Genomic DNA, 20,886 nt, shown 5'->3' on the forward strand with positions numbered 1-20,886 from the left:
TTCATTAATGATGTGGACATTGGTATCAGAAGTGGACTGGCCAAGTTTGCCGATGACACCAAACTCTGGAGTAAAGCATCCACACCTGAAGACAGGAGGGTGATCCAGACTGACCTTGACAGGATCAGGAAATGGGCAGATGAGAACCTGATGGTGTTTAACACTGAAAAATGCAAGGTTCTCCACCTTGGGAAGAAAAACCTGCAGTATCACTATAGACTCGGCACTGCTACGTAGCACTACAGATGAAAGGGACTTGGGGGTCATGATAGACCACAAGATGAACATGAGCCTGCGATGTGATACTGCTGCTAGTAGAGCAAGCAAACGCTTGCTTGCATCTACAGATGCTTCTCAAGTAAATCCCAGGATGTCATCCTCCCATTGTACTCGACCTTGGTAAGGCCACAGCTGGAGTACTGCGTCCAGTTTTGGGCTCCACAACTCAAACAGGATGTGGAGAAGCTCGAGAGATTTCATAGACATACATGATCAGAGGTCAGGAAAGCAGACCTTATGAAGAGAGGCTGAGAGCCATGGGACACTTCAGCCTGGAAAGGTGTAGGCTCAGGGATGATCTGGTTGCCACATATAAGTTCATCAGAGGTGCTTACCAGGATCTGGGGGATCGTCTGTTCACCAGAGCGCCCCAAGGGATGACAAGGTCTAACGGTCACAAACTCCTCCAGGACTGTTTCAGGCTGGACATAAGGAAGAACTTCTTTACTGTCTGAGCCCCCAAGGTTTGCAATAGCCTGCCACCAGAGGTGGTTCAAGCACCCACTCTGAACGCCTTCAAAAGACATCTGGATGTTTATCTTGCTGGGATCCTACGATCCCTGCTGACTTCCAGCCCCTGGGGCAGGAATCTGGACTCGATGATCTTCCGAGGTCCCTTCCAGCCCTAATGTCTATGAAATCTATGAAATCTTTGAACAATAAGTAATAGGAAGCAATTTTTCTGCTCATGGTGCTTTGCTACTTATGGTGCACACTTATAGTGCCCGTTACCACTTATACTACCCATGCTTAAGAAAGGGAAGGAGGAGGATCTGGGGAATTAGACCAGTGAGTCTGACCTCTTTACCTGGAAAAATCATGGAGCAGGTCCTCAAGGAATCCATTGTCAGGCACGGGATAACAAGGTTATCAAGAGCAGCCAGTCTGGATTCAAGAGTAAGTCATGTCTGGCTAACTTAATTTCCTTCTATTATAAGGTGACAGGGTCTGTGGATGGGGAGAGAGCAGTGGATATGATAAACCTTGCTGTTAGTGAGACTTTGACACTGTCTCTCATGACATTTTCTTTCACAAGCTAAGGAAATACAGACTAGATGAACATACTGTAAAGTGGATATGTCACTGGTTGGATATGCTCAATATGTAGTCATTAATGGCTCAATGTCTAGGTGGAAGGAGTTATCAAGTGGGGTTTTCCAGGGATCTAATAGCAGTCCAGTATTGTTTAATATCTTCATTAATGATTTGGATGATAGGATCAAGTGCTTACAGACAAATTTATGGATGACACCAAGGTGGGTGGTGGTGTAGGTATGCTGGAGGGCTAGGATCCAGAATGACCTGCCTAGGCTGGAGAAATGGTCCATAATCAGTCAGATGAGATTCAGCAAGGACAAGTGCAGAGTCCTGTACTTGGGATGGAAAAATTGCATGTGTAAATACAGATTGAGGAATAACTGGCTAGGCTGCACTGCTGCAGAGAAGGATGTGGGAGTTAGAGTGGACTGTAAACTGAATATGAGCCAATAGTGTGCTCTTGTTGCAAAAAAGCGAACAGCATAGTGGGTTGTCTTAATAGGAGTGTCTCTTGCAAATCAAAGGAAGTGATTCTTCTGCTGTATTCAGCAGGGGTGAGGCCTCGCCTGGAGTACAGTATCCAGTTTTGGGGGCCACACTTCAAGATGTGGACAGTTGGAAAAAGCCCAGTGCAGATTAACAAAATGATTAGGGGCCTGGGAGGCAAGGTTTATGAGGAAAGGCTGAAAAAAACTAGGATTACAGAGGGCGATTACAGAGAGGATGGAGATGGACTTTTCTCTTTGGCTGTAGGGGACAGGACTAGGGGTAATTATCAAGGGTAGGTGGAGGGTGGTTAATCACTGGTACAGGCTACCTAGAGAAATTGTTGAATCTCCACCCTTGGAAGTTTTCAAGAACAGGTTAAACAGATACTTGGCAGGTTTGGTTTGGACAGGAGGTCTGGATTAGATGACCTCATGAGCTCCTTTCCAGCCCTAGTTTCCTATGACTTATGGCAGATGGCATATTTGAAATGTATCCAGGGGTTTTGAAACCTTCTATTTGCATTCAGTTTCTTGAAAATGTGCACATAATGTCATAGACTTAGTAACATAAACTAAAATAAAAACAAAAAATCATTTTCTGATTTGTGTTGATTTTAGCTTTCTCCTTCCTTGAAATTAATGGCAGTCAGAGGACCTAGACCAGTCAGAAATGTTTCCACACTAATGAATGAATTATGGCACAAAAATAAAGGTAAAACAAGATCCAGAGGATCTGTGATGTTAGCATAAAAGTAAAGTAGTCCAACTGGAATCTGGGGCTACTGACCTGGGTGTGATCAAAATCAGACTAATAGTGTAGAAGGCAGCATTAAACATTCTTACTAGCTAGATGATTATAATACTCTGAGTATCTACAGTACCTTTAAGTTGTTTATATACATCAGTTAATTCTCCCAATACTTTTGTGACCCATAAGTGCATTATTATCTTCCCCACTGTAAAGACGTGGACACAAAGGTTAAAGAATTTGCTTAAGGTTGTAAGGTGAAACAGTGACAATCAAGATTAGAACATGGCTCTTTTCACAGATAGCACCTTGTTGTAACCCAGTGATGCTCAGCCAGGGTGCCACAGTACTTTGGGGTGCCTTGCAATCCTTTCAAGGGTGCTGTGGGGTGCCAAGGGATGTTAGCACTGTTATGTGTGCAAATGAGGTTCACAAGATCAACCCAGATATTACTAATAGGAATACAGTGTTAAAAACATTCTGCCCTGCTGTGGTCTTTCTGAGATTGCCTTGCTATTTTTTCTGTAGTCAAAAAAACAAGTGAAAACTAAGAGCTGGAGTTTTCCGAGGGGTGCTTGGAGTCTTCTGAGTTGTGCCTGCAGTCTAAAAAGGTTGAGAACCACTGTTGTAATCCACTGATCGCTATCCCAGAACACTGGGTTCAGGTAGGCATTTGGATTAGCAGGATATGTCGGGGATAGGACTGAAATGCACTGATTGTAATAGACCTGAGGAATTTAGAATAGTGTACTGGAAGGTATGGATTGGGAACACTTCTCATCTGGTACATCTGTTTTGAACTGAGATCAGTGACCTTTTTACCATGACTTTTCCCTGACAAACTACTGTCCTGAGAGAAACTTTGAATCTCATTTCCTGTTTATATTTTTCTAACCTTTACATGTCCTTTGCATCGCTTTCATGTCCTTACTGAAATTTACAACTGTCCTGATTTATTTTTGTCTGCTAATTTTATTATTATGTTATTTTACTTTTCTTCTAGCTCATTAATGAAGATGGATAGGACATGTCTTTTCCATTTATAATTCCTATGATCAGTCATATGTTTAAGTCTGGATCGAAGTCTGTGGCATCGCCTTAGGTACCTTCCCAGCTCCGTGCTTTGAATTTATCATTATTCTTTGTTGCCTTTCTACTAGCTAGTTTACAATTCAATTCACAAAACAGTGCTCATATCCAGGCCAGTTTGATTTAATTTTACAAGGTACCATGAGGCTCTACTAAGTGGTTTACCAAAATTCAAATATTCAAATATGTTCCACTTCATTCCTCCATCAATTTTGTAATAGTGCCTTTGAAAAAACAGCAGTTAAGACAATGTGGTAAGATAGTTATTAACTATTTTGTTTATTGTTTATGGTTCACTTATCACTTTCATAAGGTATTTTTTCATGTTTCATTCTATTATTTTAATAGTACTTGAAGTCAAATTTATTGGGCAGTAATTGCAAAGGTTTCTCTTCTTGTCTTTGAAAACCTGTGCCTTATTTTCTTTATCTCCCCTTATTTTGTACCAACTTTGTTCTCTTCTTCCCCACCTCCTTTTTTTGAAAATGCCTATCAGTTGTGCTCTGAAGCTGCAGAAAAGTACTCAGATGTTTATGTTTTCATTTTCCAGCTCTTCTCTTACCTCCAATCAGCACATCTTCTTAAAAGGTCTTCATCACTAGATAATTTTCCAGTTCTCTGTCCTTAACTTTCCTTGCTAAAGGCACATTTTTAAAAAGCAGTTCAGTATCTCAGCCATTTGATGTGCATCATTAATTTCAGCACCCTCCTCATTTATTAAAAGTCCTTCTTTGTCTCCAGCATGACTATTCCCTGATTTGTTATAGTCCATCTAATTCTTTCAGCCTGATTTGGCTGCATTAATTCACTCTGCATTTTGGCTGCCCTTCTCCTTTCTCCAACACATTAACTAACTGTAATTTTTATATAGTTGCTTCCCTTTCTCCATTTTCCTTTGTTCTCAGGTATACAATCAATCTTTTCCTGCTTCTTGTGATTTGAACATCTCTGTTTTGGAATTATTATTTGCAAAACTAATAATCTATCTGGTTGTAATGTGGGGCAAGGCTTTCACAGAAAAAAATCCATCATGTTTTTCCTCAAAATTTCAATGAATAATTATTGGAAAATTCACAATTTTTTTGAGAAGCCCTAGTTAAAAATGCAGTAAATCCTAGTAGGGAACTCAGAATTAAAACCTGCTAGGAAGACTTTGACCCAGCCTTTAACTTGGAACCAGCTGATTGTGCCATAGCGAAACTATCCCAAGAGGTACAATGCTAATGTAATAAAAGTCTTCTTTGGCTCATGCCAAAGGCTGCTGCACCCTGCCCCCACCCACTGCCCACCTAGCTGTACAACCTAGCCGTACATGGGTACCTGATCATTTGGGCTGCAGTAGCCACATCACTCCCTTGTGTGCTGTTGCCTGTAAAACCTGGCCTGTCTTATCCTTGCTAGCCCTGTGGATTGGTAGGTTCATGTGGACCATTGGCCTATCACTCTTAATCCTCCCTCCACCAGCCCTGCCATTTTTACACCCACTTGTTGCACGGTGTTAAATGAGATAAGCTCTTTGGAACAGGGACCGTGTCTTTGGGCCTTGTTACACATTACACTCAGGCTTCTCAGAGAGATAATCAGTGTTAGTATTAGATCTAGTTTAGAGCAGTCATATGCTAAAATCCTTCTCTAACTGTCCTGGACCTGCACAACTGTGACTTGCCCCTGGTAAGCAGGGGCCTGAAGGACTGAAAGGTAAGAATCTGCCCCCCTCCCATTCCAGGCTCCCACTACCTCTAGGGCTCCCCCATGCCACTTGGGGTTCTCCCCTGCCCTCCCTGTCTCTGGGTCTCCCTCCCTTCCCCTTGGGGCTCCCCCTTGCTCCCCAGCCCCCAGGACTCCCCCCTGCCCTGTGGTATATGGAATGTACTTTTAAGGGGCCAGCAGTGGGATAACCCAGTCTCTCCCCCTGATGCCCTCCTGTGGAGCAAACTTCACTGATGGCTTTCTTTGTTTTCTGTAAAGTGCTGGCAGCTTTGCTTTTGTTCAGCTATATGCAAGCTTACTTCTGCAGACGTAACTCAGGCCTGAGCACTTGTGAGAGCCTTTGCTTTAGAGATATCCACAGCCTGTGCTAGGAGGGATTTTCCAGAAGCCTTTCTTTGGGGTTGTAGTCAGTTATGCTGAAGACAATTTTGTCCCTCAACATAACATCCTAAGCAAGTCCAAATTCACAATGCTGTGCTCTACTTCTGAGTTCTGTAACAAAATCATCTATGCCTGCAGCCTCATTGTATCTAAGTTGCCAGAACTGATACCTTTCAAAGACAGGGTTTTTTCTGGGTTTGCAGTAGTTCTTGAATGTTGCAAGCACCGCTGTAAGGGTTTTGTTATTAGGGTCTGCAAACACCCCTTGCATGTTGTTGTAAATTTGTAGGGCTTTATCCCCAGTGGAGTGAGGCATGACTGCAATTTTATAATCCTCTGCCTCTTTCTCAGCTTTTGTAACTGCAAGGTATAATTGAAGCTTCTGTTCCTATCTCCTCCAATTCTCCCCAAGATTTCCAGTAAAGGAAATGCTGGTGCAGGTTTGAAATGCTCTATTTTTCTTCTCTTTGAATGAAAACTGTAACCCCCCTAATCAGACTATTAGTGGCTCCTCTGAGAGACAGGTCACTTCTGACACCATATAATGCTTATGACTCTATGCCATTGGCTTCCAGGGATGGGGTGCTCACTCAGACCTCCATGCCTTTGGGGTTCTGTCCTCGAGTCACCATTCAGCAGAGACCGGTGGAGTGGTAAATAGCTTTATCTTTATTGGGAGCAGGATTCAGCAACTCATGCTCATAGCTTGCAGGGAGAATTACAACTACCCACTGCCACAAACTACACCCACAGGGCATCAGGGGGAGAGACTGGGTCATCCCAGTGCTGGCCCCTTAAGGGTACATTCCCTATACCACATGCCCCTCAGCTCTCATGGCTCACCTGCATCCACTATGTTCCCTGACCCACTTGTGCTACCAGCACTATCCCAAGGGAGTAGGCAAGAAAGGGGAACCCAGCTGGCAGGCCCCCACCACTGCTGCTGCTGAACTTCACCTGTTCTCTGGGCTGAGCCCAGCTTAGAGAGTGGCAGCAGTGATTGCAGTGGTGGCTGGGCTCTTCTGTCCTGCTTGTTCTCTTGAAATAGCACTGGCAGCCACAGGTGATCTGGGAGCTGTGGTGAGTGTGGGGTTGAGTGGGGGTCCATGGTGCTGGGAGGGTGGGGGATGGCAAGCCCAATTCACAGGGGTGAGGGTGGAATGGGCCCGATCTGGGCCAGTAGCCCAATCCGGGTGGGGAAAGTGGGCCTGATCCAGACTGGAAGGGGACCATGGCAGGGGATGGAAGGCCTATTTTGGGCCAGTGGGGGAGTAGGGGACAGAGACCTGATCTGGGAAAGTGGCAGGGAGGCAGTGGGCTTGATCTGGGCTGGCGGGAGACAGTTTGGTTTTACACTAACGTGTGGCCTAATTGTAACATGAGCTGGCTAACACCGATTACAGATAAACCTATGCTGGAATGGCATAACTTTAACATGTACAGGGTGCTTAAAACTAGTTTCACATGTTAATGTGTGGACAATTCCCAGATTAAGAGCTACCTGAGCCTTCTAAAATTCATGTATAGCAAGGACCTTACTGTGCATTTTCACGGTGCCTGGCATAGGAGCTGATTGTTACCTCTGACTACTGTGTTAGTGGTGAGTATAAGATTTATTTTTCTGGGTATAGATTGCCAACTGCACCAGAAGAGACTTTGTAATTTAGAGAAACAGCTTAAATTTTCATAGATTCAAAGATTGTAAGGCTGGAAGGGACCTCAGAAGATCATTGGGTTCAGCCCCCTGCACCAGGCAGGAAAGACAGGTGGGGTCAGGTGACCGCAGCAAGATGATTATCCAGTCTCCTCTTGAAGATTTCCAGGATAGGTGATTGTACCACCTCTGGAGGGAGTTTATTCCACAGTCTGGACACCCTAACCGGAAAGAAGATTTTCCTAATGTTGAGCCTGAAATGGTCTTCCAGGAGTTTGTGGCCATTACTCCTGGTTCTCCCCAAGGGTGCCCTGGTGAACAGTTGTTCACCGAGCCCCTGATGTACTCCCCTGACGTAGCTACCAAGTCCCCTTTCAGCCTTCTCTTTTTCAGGCTGAAGAGTCCCAGGTCCCTCAACCTTTCCTCATATGGCTTTCTTCCCCTTCTTGAAGATCCCTTGAGGGTCCTCCCTTCTCCCCTTCTTGAAGATGGGCACAACATTGACCCTCTTCCAGTCCTCACAGACCTCTGCAGAGTGCCACTAGTTTTGGAACAGTTTTGCCAGGGGCTCCGTGATAACGTTGGCCAGCTCCTTTAGCACCGTTGGATGGAATTCATCTGGTCCTGCTGACTTATATATGTCTAATTTTTTAATTGATCACACACCAGTTCTATGGCAACAGTAGGGAGGCAGTCATTTCTGCTCTGCTCATTCTGTCCCCTATCCAGCATGATTTTCCCCCTGGCCTGGTGAAACACCGAGGCAAAGTAGTCATGCAGGAGTTCAGCTTTGTCCTGGGTGCTGGTAACTAGCTCTTCTGAGTTGCTGAGCAATGGCCCCATACTCCCATTTGTTTTCCTCCTGTTCCCTATGTACCTAAAGAAGGACTTTTTGTTGTCCTTGATTCCCGTCACTGCCTTAGCTTTTCTAATTTGTTTCCTACAAGTGCAGGCTGTTGTTGTATAGTCCTTCTTGGGACCTGTCCCCAGCTTCCATTGTTTGTACACCTCTTTCTTCTTTCTAAGGAGGACCATGATTTCCCTGTTTAGCCAGGAGGGTCTGCCGGATCTGCAGAACTCATAGGGTGCAAACAGATGTAGCATTTCTCCGAGGAGAAAGACTTCTTCCTAGGATTCTAGGGAGTATGTGGCATAAAATGTGCTAACACTTTTCCCCTGGGACAGCATGGTATATGACTGTAAGTCAGAGGTGTCAAATGGATCTGGTTCTGTCAGCCAAAGGAGTGGTGTGGGGCTGGTTTTTGAGCCAAATGAATGGCATGGAGCCAGCCCTGTGAGCCAGTTGTGCCCTGCCTTCCCTCCCATGCTGGATAAAGTGCATGTGGCACCTGTAGCCAGTCTAGGAACCAGGGAGAATCTGTTTTAATACTGAAATTTTAATAAATCTCAGAAGCCTCTAAATACAGCAGTTACACGCACACGCACACTTGTAGCTTTAATCTTTGTAATCTACTAGGCACTTCTTATGCACCTTGAAGGGAGAATTTCCTGACTGTCTAATTAATTTTTGTCCCTACAGGATGTAAAGTCTTGGCCCTCTAACTTCTTGTTGAAAGAGGAATGAATAATGTCAGACAATTACAAGTAAGGAGAAGTAGAGGAAATAGGGAGAATAGAAGAAAATACCTTCCTGGTGTGTTTTTTGTAGTGGCTGTTTGAAGCACCTCAGATTTGGAATCATAGAAAATTAGAGTTAGAAGGGACCTCAGGAGCTTATCTAGTCCAACCCCCTGCTCAAAGCAGGACCATGCCCAACTAGATTATTCCAGCCACAGTTTTATCAAGCTGAGCCTTAAAAACCTTCAAGAATGGAGGCTCTACCACTACTCTCGGTAACTTGTTCCAGTGCTTCACCACCCTCCTAGTGAGAAAGTTTTTCCTAATATCCAACTTAAACTTCCATTGCTGCAACTTGAACCCATTGCTCCTTGTTCTGTCATCTGCCCCCATTGAGAACAGTCTAGTGCCATCTTCTTTGGAACCACCCTTCCTGTAGTTGAAGGCTGTTCTCAAATCCCCTCTCAGTCTTCTCTTCTCCAAACTAAATAAATCCAGTTTCCTCAGCCTCCCTTCAGAAGTCATATTCCTCCTCATAAGGAATATTAGAAGAGATGGATTAGTGATCAATATTTAGATGAGATAGTAAAATATGTTGATAAATACAATTGAGTAAATGGATATTGTAATGAAAGGGGCTTGAGAGACCCCAAGAGCACCCCCAAGAATCCTGAATGGGCTGAGCAAGCCCCTAACTAACCTCCTGTGCAGGAAATGGCAGAGCCAAGATGACATGTGGTGCCACTGCTGCAGTTTAAGACCCAGCTCTCAATCAAGCTGGGCAGTGCCTGGCTGATGATGTCAACCACCGGTGCCACCACGGGAGATTTAAAAGACACCCAGAGTGCTGGGGAGAAGAGAGGAGAGCCTGCCTCTGCTCTAGCTGTGGCAGAGGCAGTGGCAGAAGAGGGACACCGAGGCAGTAAGGTGTCAGAGCCCCAGGGCTCAATCTATATGAGGCTAAGCAGGCTACATGCTCCTGAGGCTAGGGAACGAAGCCTCAATTAGTGAGCAAAGCTAGTGGCTTTAGGGAGTTTGGAGAGTTGCCAGCAGGCTAAGAAGGGCATTAGCCAGAATAGGGGCAACCCTCCAGAAATTAGGTTCCTCTTTGTTTCTTTCTTTTTCAGTTTTTTTTCTTTTCTTTGAGGAGAGGCCTAGCTTGGTGGGGACTCAAGAAAATTCCATTATCGGATAATCAGGAGCGTTACAGATATTCACAGTGTTTGTATATATAAAAATATGAGGATAACAACTGCTTATATTGGGTTAGGTGATAGCACTCTGCTGCATGCATATTTTATGGAATAATGATTCTCAACTTGAGTGCTGTGAGATCCTCTGAAGGGTACTGTGGCACCCGGCCCCTGTGAGAAGAGGTAAGTGCTGGCTCATCCACATGCCAGGTACCCTGTGCTAACCCGCTCATCCTGGTACCATTTCCCATATCCCCTCCCATCTGTTCTGGGGACACGGGAAGAGTGGGGGAATGAGTTGAACTGAAAAGCACAAGTTCCAGCCCCTCCCCATGCCCCAGGAGCCCCTGTGCCATCTACTGTCATGCTCCAAGCACCATGCTCTGCTGTGGGCAGGTGCAGGACTATCCTTTTTCAGCCTTGCTTGCTCCTCTGCTCCACTCATACTCTTGGAGCTGGTGGAAGGGACCATGGGGAATGGTGACTCTGATCACCAACAGCTCATGTCTCTACTCTGGAATTTGATCATGTAATAATATTTTTAGATAGTACTGCTTCCAACACAATAGGTTTCCTTTTACTCAGTCCTGAGTCTGCAATAGGAGAATATCATTAACTGAAACAAATACCATTTCCTGTAGTATAAGTTTGTTTGGGGATCTTTTGATACAGTACTAGACTGGCCAACTCTATATAGGTTATGAGATCTGTGCTTGTATCCCAGACTAGTATTATGTTGTGCAATAATCTAAAATACAAGTACCATTGCTTCAATATTTTTGCTACAATTGGTAAATGGTAAATGAATGGCAATTCACAGCTTTGTGTATTTAGTTTGCACTCTGTTTAAAAACTATCTTCTTAACAGTTTCTTGAGGATAGCATTTAAGAGCTAATTTCAATTTTCCTGGATTGCTGGTATTAGCCATAATATGTATCCATTGTTCTTGACTGCAGCTTTATACCTGCATAACCTTTCCTTTTGCCTTTCCTCTTCCCCTTAATTCCCTTCCCTCCCCCTCCCCCTCACTCTCCTCCCCTTCCCCATCCCTGTTGGCACTGGATTTATGACACAGACCTTGTTCCTGGTGAACCAAGACTCTCAGACAGACCACAGATTCTCCATTCAATAATAGGCAAATTTTATTGATACACAGTGATACCAGATAAGAATAATGCAAACAATTTTATATCTACCAGTCCTAGAGCTGTCACAGAGGGAAGGTACATCTAGCCAGTATGTGAACTTCACCCCGAGGTTCTCTTGAATGTCGGATGTCAGCAACCTGGAGGTCAAGGGAAGAGACCCTGCCCCTCCAGTGGAGTGGGTGAAATGGCCGTCTGTTCTTGGTGGCCTTGGGTTCCCCTCTCAGGGGCCCTTTACTTCTCTGAAATCCCTCCTTTGGTATTCTTTCTTCCCTCTGATGACACTTCATTTCTGGGCATCATTGATTGGTCTCTGTGTGGTCATCATACTGTCCACATTCTGTCCTGTCAGCATATCCCTTTGTTTTCCACAAATCCATCACATACACACATTATAATTTGGTTATTTACCACACCTTGTGATTTGGTTCATTCACTAAAACTGGAAAGCCCAAGGGCCCTACAGTTTGGCACTGTGACCTAATGCCACCTTATGTAATGTTATGGAACAGTGTGGTACATGTCTTCGATTTCCCAGCCTGTGTGTCTGCTGGCTTCAGACATGGTGGGCCTTGAAGAAAACTTTGTCACAAACAGGCTTTCAGAAACTAGTTAACTCTTGCTGTTCCCCTGGACCATTGTTCTAATACATATCTACTTTACCTGCAAGCCAATTCCCAAAAGCAAACCTTTAAATGCCATTTTCTAGCCATCATCCCCCTCTTTGTCTTTCATGTAAAATTAAACATTGTGGCAGACATTGATAAAGGCACTAAATGGAGTTAGGTGTTCAACTCTCACTGAAAGTCAATTCCTTAAAAAATTTCCAAGCCATTTTTTTAAAGAAATCTAAATACATGTTAAAATGTAGGTCATATGTGTTAAAATCTAGGTCATACACTTCATATTTGGCCAGATTATGCAGTTCACTGAAGTAATTTCTGTTTTATGACTGTTCCCCTAATTGTGTAAAATGATTTTTGTCTCAGTCCATTTCCCAGTAGAGAAGTGACCATTTACTGAAAGTGTTATTACTGTTAGCATTAAGAGTCATCCATTGGTATTCTCTGAGGTCAAGATCTGAACAAACGTGGAAAAAAAACCTGAGCTATCATGAATGGATTGTAACTGAGCTATGCAGTATGAGAAAACTTGAGTTAGTAGGCTGCCTTTGCAAGTCATAGTTGAAACTAAAATTATTACAGAAATTATGGCTAATATGCAATCTAAAATGTTCCCTAGAGGGTAGAAAGCAAGGATTAAATTTAAATTGTGACCTCATGAAACAGGGGAGAAATTAGTGTTATATCCAACTATGGAAGATGGCATAGCAATTTTTGCAAGCTGTTAATTCTAGTTTGTGTAATGAATGACTTGAACCGGACTTAAGTGAGCCTTTCTGGATAAATTAGTAGTTAGTAAAATGCAGAGACAGAAACAGGAGGGTATTATGGTATAGGACATGGATATACACATATCACATGAAGAGCTAAGGAGGAACACTGAGACCACCAAAGACTCTGATCAGATTCTCTAAGCAGGCCTCATCCAGGTATCTTACTGAAATTAGCAGAGTTGCCTGAACAGAAAATAAAGGTGGAAGAAATCTTCAGACTTTGAGCCTTTTTGCCTCTAAGCCCAAGACACTGAGTGGCAACATTTTCTAGCTGCAGACCAGAATGACCTGGAGGGTTGGGCTAGGTGGAGTTACAGTGGTGGGTAGGGCTAGGATTCAGAATGACCTAGACAAATTGGAGGACTGGGCCACAGGGAATCTCATGAGGTTGAACAAAGACAAGTGCAAAGTCCTGCACTTAGAATGGAACAATGCCATGCACCAATATGGGCTGGAGGCTGACTGGCTGGGCAGCAGCTCTTCAGAAAAGGACCTGGGGATTACAGTGGACAATGAGCTGGATATGAGCTAACAGTTTGCCCTTGTTGCAAAGAAGGCTAACAGCATACTGGGCTGCACTGGTAAGGTCGTTGCCAGCAGGTCAAGGGAAGTGATTCTTCTTCTCTATTCAGTACTGGTGAGGCCACATCTGGAGTACTGTGTTCAGTTTTGGGTCCCCTACTACAGAAAAGATGTGGAAAAATTGGAGTGGAGGACAACAGAAATGATGAGGGGGCTGGGCAACATGACTTATGAGGAAAGATGGAGGGAACTAGGCTTATTGAGTCTAGAGAAGAGGAGACTGAGAGGGGATTTAATAGTCTTACCTGAAGTGGGGTTTGAAAGAGGATGGAGCTAGACTGTTGTTAGTGGTGGTATATACCAGAACAAGGAACAATGTTCTCAAGTTGCAGCAAGGGAAGTTTATGTTAGATATTAGGAAGAATGTTCTCACTAGGAGGGTAGTAAAACACTGGAACCAGGTTATCCAGAGAGGTGGTGGAAGGTTTTCAGGATCTGGCTAGACAAAACTTTGGCTGGTATAATCTAGTTGGGGATGGTCCAGCTTTGTGTAGGGTGTTGGATTAGATGATCTTCTGAGGTGCTTTCCAACCCTAACCTTCTATGATTCTATGTTTCTATGATTCTGTGACCCATGCTGGGTCAGAAACAGGCAGGTGGGTAGGACCTGGTCACTGTTTGCCTCCACAACTGACTGGGGACAGTAGCTGCAGCTGGCACTCATTCCCGTGGCAGCACAGGGAGAGCACCCTCAGTTGAATACCACCACCTTTGAATACCACCAAAGACTGACATATGTGGACTGGATCCTTTGATTCTACAGGCTGGATCTAGGCCATGGGCTGTAGGTTGCTGACCTCCATTCTAAGAGAAAAACAGCTCCATCCTGGAGGGTGTACCTTGTTGAATTCTTGACAGAGAAGTTTTCCCATGTGAGGAGGCATGGGACCAGGCTTTGCATCAGTAGTGTAGATCTAATAGTCTAGCAGTTCTTAACTTGTAATTTAATTGTAAAGCAAAGGCTGGGAAGGGGGCAGTGGGAAAGAAAGTATCAACCAAACTGTTGGGGTTTTGATGCACTAAGCCATCTGCCACTAGAGGCCAGGTGTGAATGGATATCTTCATCTGGTGGCATGTAGAAGTAGCTGTGCTGACTTTTTAGCACCCAGAACTATTTGTGGGTATCAGAATGCTTAGTATCAACTTATATTACTGTTGTTTTTCTCTTAAAAATTGCTCCATTGCATGGGAGCAAATTGAGCACCCTGCTTATCTGTGGTCTTTTTCTGTAGGAATACTTAGCATTGAGGCATCTGGAGGTTCACTTTATGGCTAGGTACAGACATTAAAAAAGCCTGAGGTGGAATTGATCTAAGTTACATGGTTTTCTGCAAACAGCGTAGTTTAGATTGGTAGTGAACAGAACAGACATTTGCCCTTTGTTGGTAGGGGGTGAGTGTAGAATCTTAGACTGGATTCTACTATTTTTAAACCAATCTATGTATGCTGAAGTTCTATTCTGTTACAGGTATACACTGGTTTCCTATCACTTACACTGATAAAGGTGTAATGTCTGTACCTGATCTATAGTTCTATTTATTCTCTAAAGGGAAATGACAACCCCCTCCTTGCTGGCACATTTATCAGTGTTAAGAGTGAACAAAGCCTCTTTTATGGCTTTTTTGTGATATCAAATTGCCATCTCTTTTTAGACTCTTGATAAGTGCTGTTTTTGTAGCCTGCTCAACCACTTTGAATTGTCTCATGTGGTAGCTTCCCTTCTACTAGGTACCTGTAGTGAAAGTGTGCTGAAAAGTTCTGACCAAAGAGCACTTTTATAGAAGCTTCAGACAGAAAGTCCATAGTTAGGGTTGAATTTTAAAATGGGGCATATGTTTCTGTTTTTTCTCTTAGTTAAAAAAATGGAGGTGGAATAAATGAGGTGGCCAACCAGTAAAATGAAATTTTACACTTTTACACTTTTTGTGCCCTTTGAATTTTCTATGGAGGTTTTTTTTTTCTTGATTTCTCTTCATAATTTGTTGGGCTGCAATTGATTTTTTTAAGGCTAACTTTTCATTATTGGAGGATTTTAAAATGGCATCTCTACAAAACACAGTAAACAGGTGCCCTGAGTGGGATTTATTTATTTTTATTTGGATTTAGGTGATTTTAGCTCTAACATTATAAGTGAGTTTGTGCTGTGCAGACAGGTATAATTGATCACTGGGGATTGGGACCATATGAAGTTGACTGATAGAAACCAGGCATATGCAAAACCTTCTCCATTAGGAGATCTTTTGTCAAATTTTATCTTACAAGAGGGAAGTATTCAGGTACAGCTGTAATAGATAAACTATCCCCTGTCAACAACTGTATTTCTCCCTCAAGTCTGCATACACTTAGGACTGTACACATAATTTAAGTTTTATTTCAGCTACCACACTGAGGAAAAAATACGAGGAAAGAAAGAGAGAGAAAGAGAGAGAGAGAGAGAGGAGGATGCAAAATAAACTTGATTTTTGTCACCAAAATGAAAAATCAAGTTTTTAAAATGTGCCATTTGTCCTAAAATAAAACATTTAGTTCTTGACAATTGTAATAAATAAATAAAAGGAATAGTTTCCTTTAGGACATTCATGTGGCATGTGCAAAATACAGATTTATTTCCTTCTGTATGAGGGCATTTGAACCCTTTTTTCTTAAGCATTCTGGAATGGATTGCTCTTAATTTCTCCACTTGACAATGTTCTTCTTTGTACAAGATACTTATTCATTGGAGAAGTGACTGGAATCTACAATAGCTAGAGAATTTCTTTCTCCTCCTCATCCCCCACCCTTCAGTATTTAAATATTCCATGGAAAAGTGGAACAGCTGCAGGCAGAGAAACGGAGGGAGATCCACCCAGAATACCACCCACTCTTTTTCTGGGAAGCTTGGAGGTAAATGACCAACAATCTATTTCAATCCCTTCTCAGAGAGTGGGAAATAGAGTTTCATACCTTGCAGGACAATGCTTTAAGCACCATCCTATTGTGGTGAATCTCCTGCACTATATCCTCTTTAGACATGTCCAGATGAACACGGCCGTGTGGTATATGGTACCTCAAACATGTCTGCAACGCCACATACTGCACAGTCAGGTGTTTTCTGTGCTTCAAGGGTGCACTGTCCACTTGTGTGTTGCTCCGGTGTCTTTTTTTCCACAGGTTTTTTTTGACCCTTGGATATCCAGAGGTCAGAAAACCTGTGGGTAAAAAAAATGGAGCAGCGCATGCACGGGCAGCATGTACTACTGAAAAGTGGAGCCAGGCTACCTGGATTTGCACTGCAGCTATTAACCAGGCTCTGCCTGGCAGGATCACCACTGATGCAGCCCCAGGAGGTCCCCAGAACCCCAGGTAAGGCGGCTGAGGCCAGCACAGTGCTGGTCCCAGCCTCCACTACTGCCCCGGGGTAACTTGCTATGTGCCAAAGTGTGCGTGGCACCAGTGTTCCCCAGGGACAAGTAGCTGTGTTGCAAGGTGCACTGCTGCTACTGTCCCCTGTGTGCGGGCTGGGAGTGGTCCGAGGCCCTCGGGGGTTTTCCGTGCAGCGGGCTGTGGCCAGCAGCCCGGACACGCCAGGTTGGGGAAGGCAGGCGGCACGCTAGAATTAGGCACGGACGCTTAGTGGTTGATTTAAGATTATTTTACTTACACCGAAGATGGTCGCGGTGCAGGCAGGAAAACTTGCTTGAGTTGCAGTTACAGACAGAAAAGAAGAGAGGCGGACTAGAGTTCCTTCCCGTGAACCTTCTAGCCCAATCCGGTTGAAAGCTCTAAACCGCGAGCCCGTCGTGTCAACCGAAGAAAATAACTCGAAGCAGAGAGCTCTGAATACACTCACACGAAGTTTGCTAGGCTCCGTGGAACTTGTGCGCAGGGAAGGGGTTCATCGAGGGATTGTTCGGTGACGGGGAGAGGCTAGAGGCTGATCGGACCCCCCTAGCCCTCTTTAGGGACACGCCCTGGGTCCGATAGGCTCCGCAGCGCTTAGAGATCTTCACGAAACATGAAGCCCTCCTCTTTCTCTTTTTCTCTCTCCAGATGGTTGTGGAGTCCTCCAACTTGGGCGGAAACCGCTCAAGCCTCTTATACGGCTAGCAGGCCAATCACTAGCCGCCACGTGGGAATAATTTAGAACTGGCCAATAGCGGGACACAAATTTGTATATGAATAGCGGGAACTCCTGGCACCGTGCATTTCTCTTTTGCAACCTAGAAATGCACCCTGCAAAGAAAGCTACGAGTGGCGGGAAATAATTTAGCAGTGCCGAAGCACACACAAACAAAAATCACACCCTTGGGTTGTGACACCCTGGAAAGCAAATGTCTGCACTTGTCTGAATGTGGTCTTTGACTTGTCCTACTTTGCACATAATACTCAAGTATTCCTTGACCTAGAGAAGCAGGGAATAACACTAGCATGAGATGGAAGACATCTGTATTTTATTTTGCATAAATAATAACATTCTCACTAGTGCAGGAACTGGAATGCACTAGATTGCCTCCCTGATCTTCTATTCCATTTTAAGTTTCTTATTTTCTACACTTAAACAATTTCCTTCATGTGCCCTAAAGTATGTTATGTCTTCAACAATGCTATTTTCTATTAGTGTTGTACTATAGATCATGTAGAAAAACAACATGCATCACAGAATGGCACATTGCACTTTGCAGTTGAATGTGGCATGAATAAAAATAAGATCCTAATTGTGCAGTGATGATATGAAACATCTGGTTCTCAAAGATTGCATTTACTGTTAAGGCAGGACTGGGTCCCATTAGGTGCCTGTTGATCAGCAGGAAGTTTATTTCTGATGATGTATTGGGTAATGTTAGGGAGCTGTTTGAAGGCCAGAAGTGGGGTGGGGGGACCTAGAAAGGGGCAGGGAATATTTCTCTCAATGTCTGTTCCATTTCAAGTATAGGCTGTAGTTGTTTGATTATTGTTCTTATTGGTTTAAGTGTAGGGTGGTAGGTGACAATCAAGGGTATGCAGTCATTGGGGGTGTTTCTCTTATATTGCAGTAGATTGCCATAGGGTATTTGGGTGACTTGTTCAATGATGCATGTATTTCTCTGCTGGAGTGTCCTTGCTAGGTAAAGGCAGTTTTTAGTTTGGCAAAGTGGGTGTCACAAGTATTCTTGTCAAAGTAGATGTGGTAGTATCTCAGTGTCTGACTACAGATCACCAGTTTTTTGGTGTGTTTGCATGATTTCTGGTTTTGTGGATGTAAGTGTGATGGTCCATTGGTTTTATGTGCACAGCCATGTGTAGGATGTAGATTGTGGTATGCATAAAATTAACATTTATGCAAGCAGGGGTGTAGGTTGTAGCCATGTTGCTCTAAGGACATAGGCTACATTAATGTAAGGGTATTCCAGAGAAAATTTGATTGAAAGGAAGTCAATAAGCAAATCTTGATGTCCAGTCCAGATTATGAAAATGCCATCTATGTAGCACAGGTGTAGTGTAGGTTTGGTGGTGTAATTTGCTAAAAAACACTCCTCTTCTAGGTGACTCAAAGGTTAGGGACAGACATTCAAAAAGTCTGAGCCTGAATTGATTCAGTCTTTTCAGGTTAGTCTAACCTGGCTAGGCTGAACCAGTTTACAACCATACAGACAGTCTCTCTGGACTGATGAAATTCAGGCACATGACTGCAATGACTCAGGCTGGAAGCCAGAGGGCACTAGAGCAGCCCTCTCTGCCTTTGTAGAGCTGAGCTGAGATGGGTGTGGCCTGGTTGCAGCAGGGCTCTGATTAGGGAGGGGTGTGAACCCCCACCTGCCTACAGTCCCAACCTTTTCCCTGCTGGCTGCTCAAGGGGCAGAGTGTTGCCAGCCTGCAGCCCTGGGCTAGCACTCTGAGGCAAGGTGGGTTGTGCAGTGCTTGCATCTATTGATGATATGGAGTTTTTTACTCTCCCTCCCTGCTTCTGAATACTGTCTGTAGCAAACTGACAGGCGAGCAAACTGGGGTTGGGGGAGGCTGATAACTATGTTTATCACCCTTATCTTAGTGTTTATTGCTCCATTAAGACTGTTGAGTCCTGTTGATTCAGGACTGACCCAGCATGTGGTCTGTTAGCTAATACACAGACACCTCCTTAGCAAGGCAGAGGGGAGTGGAGAATTCCTGCTTATCAGGGAGTGGTGAGGGGGAGGGAGGGAAGGAAACAGTTCTTAAACAGTGTTTTCAAGGAAGGACATTAAGCTACCTGTTAATTAGCTCTAAAAAGCCTGTCGGCCTCTGTCTTTCCCACAGTACAGACTGTAGCCAGCGTGTGGTCTGCTAGTTAATTCTGAGGTGTCTGTGAGGGATGGGGGAATGCCTGCTTAGCACTGAGTGGGGAGGGGAGGGGGGAGCAGAAGCCAGGCAGATGCCTGAAGAGACTGCGGAGCTGTAGCCAGGAAGCAGAGCGGAGGGGCCAGCCCTGCTGTGGAGCAGAGAGCCCCACCCAGCCAGAGAGCATGCCAGGATGCTGGGGGACTCTGATTTATTTTATACAAGAAAGGAATCTTGAACAGACATTGCATAAACTGGTTGGAGCCAAATCAGGAGGTTTTCTCAAGGTTTTTCTTCTACTACCCCCACTATCCTTATGTGCTCCTCCATCCATGGAGTTGTGGTCAACCTCATGTTTTCCCAATCGTAGTTTTACATCAGTGTACACATACTGGAGAAAGATAAGTCTGTTGGGGAGTGGCAGAATAGTTTGGATGTAGATCAAGTAGATTCATTTTATCACCTCAATTCTAGTTGGGCTTGGATCCAGACAGTCTTAAATCAGACTGTCTGGATCCTACTTGCATGCCTAGGTTCCAAAATCCAAATCTGACTGATTTCCTCCCATACAGAAACTGATGTGACCAGACTGTCCCCATTAGAATTAACTTTTCAAGTGTTAATCAGTATGGGCTGCCTTCCGTTCAGTGACAGATCCTTCCTCTGGCACCCAAGTGGACCTTTCAGGGTGCCACAGGTTTGTATCCTCAGTTATACTTCGTGGTCATGACCAAGAGTCACAGCACTAGATGTTGCTGCTTAATCTTTGCCATCTACCTCAACAGCTAGTATAGATCCATCCTCTACCAAATGGTAAGTGAACTTAGCTCCTTTTAAGACTCTTCCATGGGACTGGAAAGATACCAATAATATCCTCTTGCTATGAGAGAGCCCTGAAATCTCACAATCTTTAATCCTTGGCAGCCAGACATGTCCGGGTGCAGAAAACTCAGCCTGGTAACTAACATGTAGATGAACTCTTTTGGAGATATCAAAGAGAATTAAAAAAAGAAAAAGTTAACAGAAACTAGCAGCAGGCCTCCCTTCTTTCATAGGGGCCTCCAGAAGTCTGCAATCCAGTTCTAGACTCTCACCAGCATTTTGAAGTAACACTTCAAAGTCTGTCCCTTTCTTCTTCCCCGAGAGGCTCAGACTGGTAAGAACTGAAATAAACAGCCAAGGCTCAGGCAGTGCGGATCACCAAACTGTAACATGCTGAGATGTGCTCTTCCCTTTAAGAACCTTCTTCTATTTCTGAGAAACCTGGCAGTTGTAGCAGATGGGGCTGCCTGAGAAGCCCATAGCATCTCTGTAGGTCATTCCCGCTTAGC

Source organism: Alligator sinensis, unplaced genomic scaffold (assembly GCF_000455745.1).
Source record: "Alligator sinensis unplaced genomic scaffold, ASM45574v1 scaffold169_1, whole genome shotgun sequence".
In the NCBI taxonomy this organism is placed as follows: Eukaryota; Metazoa; Chordata; order Crocodylia; family Alligatoridae; genus Alligator; species Alligator sinensis.